The 4091-nt window shown below is 47.7% G+C and overlaps 1 protein-coding gene across 8 annotated transcripts in view; it reads left to right on the top strand.

Moving 5' to 3' along the window:
* The first annotated feature begins 632 nt into the window (after nucleotides 1-632).
* Osbpl8 (oxysterol binding protein like 8) overlaps nucleotides 633-4091 on the top strand; it is a 138633-nt gene continuing 135174 nt past the window's right edge. For all 8 annotated transcript variants that reach the window (XM_026784483.1, XM_026784481.1, XM_026784479.1 and 5 more), the window contains exon 1: nucleotides 633-1028. The gene's annotated coding sequence lies outside the window, so the exon portion shown is untranslated. The remainder of the gene's footprint in view (nucleotides 1029-4091) is intronic.

Raw genomic sequence — 4091 nt, 5'->3', positions numbered from 1 at the left:
CCACGTATTTGTTTAAACTGTCACCAATCTCACTGTAAAACTTAATGACTGTAAAAGCTGGCACGAGGATCCTGAACATGACTAGGAAGAAAAAAAAAAAGCCTGCTAGGCTATTTTCATCCCAGCGTGACCGAAATCCACGTTTCAAACCTTTCTTTTCAGAGGAACACAGCAAATAAGACGCCACAGTGAGCGTTCTGCTGCGAACAGGAAGCAGCAGTACCCAAACGCTTTTCAAGCCACAATTTCGACTTGAAGCCTCCTCTAGGGCTCGCTGAGGATCTGGACCGAGCAGGAAGGAGGTCGGAAGGCGGGGTCCTGATCGGCTCAGGTGAGGCCGGCCGGGTTCCGACCTCCCCCAAGGCCTCGCTCAGGGGACCAGCGGACCGGGTCCTCGACGCCAGGGCCTCCTGAAGGAGCACCCGGAGGCGAGATGACCGCCACAGCTCGCCATTACAGCCAGGGTCCGGGCTGCAGCCACGGCGCTAGGCTCCGAGTCCGCAGCCGATACCCAGGCCCGCCCCCTTGCGGCGTCACGTGACGGGAAGAGGGCGTGGCGGGGAGCAGGGGCTGGGGGCGGGGCCGAGGCGAGAGGGGGCGGGGCCTGGAAGGTGGAGGCTCGTGGCGGCTCGCGGCGGCCAGCGAGGCGGCGTCAAGGCGGATGACAGCATTCGGCTGCGACGCGCTCCCAGCTGGGCGGCGGTGGTAGCGGCAGCGGCAGCGGCAGCCCGAGCGGCAGCGGTGTTCGACTTGGCCGCTGCCGAGAGCCGCCGGCGGTAGGGGAGGAAACGGGGGGCCCGCCCTGGCCCGCGGGGCCGAGGGACCCGAGTTCCCGCGCCGCTCGGGGCCGAGCCCCCGCCGCAGCTAGACTGCGCCCTCCCCCGGGGCTGGCTCGCAGTTGCCGCCGGCCGCCGCCACCGAGAGAAGTTGGGGGTTCCCACTTGACACTAGGACCCCGGGCTCGGGGGTCACCGTGATCCCGCGGAAGCCTGCTCCCGGCGAGCCGCCTCCTCAGGGGCTCCGCATTGGTGAGTGGCGCTCGTCCCTGGAGTTGGGGGGCGGCGGAGTCGTGCCTTTGGGGTGACTGTACTCCCTCTGTCCCATGTTCCGAGCTCGGGCTGTGGGCGCTCCCGGGCACCCCGCGCCGCGAGTTCCTCTCCCCGCTCCTTTGTCCCTTCGGGAAGGGAGATTGGCAAGGCTGGCGGGGGTGGCGTGTTTTGGGGCCCACGGTAGGTGCGTCTGCAGCGGTACAAAGCCCAGCAGGGACCTGGGATGGGGGCGGGGGCGGCTCTGCGTTCTGGGTCCCGAGTGTCTGCCCCTCCCGAAGTTTGACAGGGCGGTGGCGGGGCTCGCCGGAAGCCCCCCGCGAGCGGGGGAAGACCTGACGCTTTGTCGCTCGGGGCGGTTTAAGACAGGGCTTGGGGTTTTCCTGTGACAGCCCCTGAAGAGGCTGTGCCGCTCTCTGCAGACCGCACCCGCCTTTGCAGAGAGTGTCGCGGTGTTCCCTCAACCTCACCTCCGGTGGCCCTCTTGCCACACCGGAGAAAAGGCGGGGTCTTCGTTGCACTTATTTTTCTTTCCGTTTTGTTTGCTGCTACGTTGTGGAAAGAGCGGTCAGGTGCCAGGGAGGTTGGTAGGGAGCATGCTTCTGGTTCATTGAGCAACCCACTCCAGATCGGCGGATGCGAAGCAACAGTAGATGCAGATTTTCCATTCACTAAAGTCATCCAACACTTCTTTATGGGCGACATCTGCGTTGTGAAACATAACCTAATTTCATTTTAACTAAATGCCGTCTGAAGTAAGTAACTTAGGTTACTCTCTAAACAGATGGGACAAGTTCTCCGATGATATGAGCAGATCTGCTTTAAATAACTTAATGAAGTTTTTGCCTTTTTGCTGCTGGAAGACTTAAGTAACATTTAGTAGTGTTAGAATGTCTTGGATATAGCAGAGCTTTTGTTGTTGTTGTTTTTTTTTTTGTTAAAGTAATTAGCCCCAATTTAGTGCAACTTAAAGTGGTTTTTTTTTTTTTTTTTCCTTTTAAAAAAGTTTCTGCCACTTTAAGGATTCCAAAGAGCAAGCGAGGAACAGGTAAATTGCTTGTTATGTTTTCTTCTCCCTTAGGGTTTCATCTAAATTTGATCATGCAGAGAGAGACTGGGATCAGTTGCTACGCTTGCTAGAACCTGCTTTGCAGTGAGATTCTTAAGACGCTAGTTTTATAGAACAGGTTGGCGAAGGAAGGAAAAGGCCATGCTATTTAAAATGCGATCTATTAAAAAACGCAACCAATTTCAAATATGTTACACTTTCTTTTGGTAGCAAGTCTGCAGAATGACTACAGTATGCTTGTTTAAAGTGCCAGAACAGGGAATAGATGAAACTTAAGACCTACGTAAAGGTCTTTAATTATGGAGATTAAGTTGTTGCGGTCAAATTCCGTTTGAACAGTTTGAGCCACAAAGATCAACACAGGTGCCTAGAAATGATTATCTAATTAAAACTGGGCATGGTTTGCTCCTTTCATTGAGTTGTGGTCATTACTGAATGTCTCATCTGTGCAAATGTCTTTTCATTTCAATTTTGTTGTTTGTTTGCTTTTGTTTTCTGAGACAGGGTTTTGCTGTGTTGCCTAGCTGGCCATGGTATTCATTATACCAAGGCTAAGGCTGGCCTTGGAACTTGGCAAAATCCTCCTGTCTCAACCTTCTGTCTGCCATGTGTATTCCACTGCCTGACTTTTGTTGTATTTTTGAAGCAAGTGAATGTTTCTTAACATATTCATAGGACTTAGATATTTGGTAAAATATCTACATTTTTATAAAATATAAAAATTTATATATATTTAGAAAAAATTCAAAAATTTTGAATTCTTTTTTGAATTGACAGTTAAAAATATATACTTTGGAGAGAGTTATGCAGTCCTTTGAGATGAAGTTCTCTTCGGGCTGCTTTTTAAAAAATTGAGACAATTATAAATTTATAAATGTGCCATTACACAAAGATCTTTGTTGCAAGATGTTAACATTGAGTGGGCATAGTACATTTCAACTTGGTTTGGGCAATTACTAATTCATCAGCAATTGATAATTTAGACAAAGAATTTATAGATGTTTTGCATTATTATTTTTGAAAACTTTTGCCCTTACAGCAATACTTGAAGAGTTATATTTTGACATTTGTATTATATCCAAAGTTGAAAACATGAATAACAATAATCTTGGAATACCAGGTAATCAAAAGTGAGGATAAGATCATACCTTATTCTTATAACTATGACCTACAAATGAGACATAAGTACAACTTTGGGCTACCGAAATGCTGGGTGTGGTGTTGGCTGGTGAGCTGCACTTGGGAGATAGAGGAGGGAGGGACACCTTGGATGTACAGCTAGCCTTGAGATCCTGTCCTAAAAAACTTACCAAACAAAAACCCCACAAACCTCTGAGAAACCCTTAATGTAGGTGACTGCATGCAGGAAGATCATCAGAAATACTTAATTCAAGCAATTGTGGTTGAAGTAGTTTTCTTATGGGTGGAACCATGGGTAAATATATGGACCAATGTGTGTAGATCTCATGTCAGTATATAATAACCACATAAGAGACGTTAGATTTATTCTTCTTCCTTAGTCTATACTGCAGACCCTCAAAAAAAGTATGAAATCAAATTTCAATCTAGAAGATTTGGCGATTTTTCCTTTTTTCTTCCCAAAACATGTTGTGAGTTATACACCTCAAAGGGAAGAAGTCTTTAATCTGGAACTCCATATGCCCAGGCTTTACCCTAAATAAATTTACGTTTATTATCTTTCTAGGCGATGTAAATGCTCCACAATAGCAATAATTCATTTTGTTATTCACCAGCAGTGAAAACTCTCCAAAATAGCAACAACCCACTTTGTTTATCAGTTATTGTATGAATAAAAATGTAATCCCAGATACTTGGCTGGAGAACAATTGGACTGTGTGATAGTGTCTTTCAAAGTAGGTACAAGTAGTGAGCAAGTAGTGAGATGATAAAGGGAGCAAGTCATTTAACCTGGGAACTGCTTAGAGAAGGGCATTTTTTTTTTTTTTTTTGGTTTT

The sequence above is a fragment of the Microtus ochrogaster genome, chromosome 24, assembly GCF_000317375.1.
Source record: "Microtus ochrogaster isolate Prairie Vole_2 chromosome 24, MicOch1.0, whole genome shotgun sequence".
Classification (NCBI taxonomy): domain Eukaryota; kingdom Metazoa; phylum Chordata; class Mammalia; order Rodentia; family Cricetidae; genus Microtus; species Microtus ochrogaster.
This window is presented reverse-complemented; position numbering and strand designations above follow the sequence as displayed.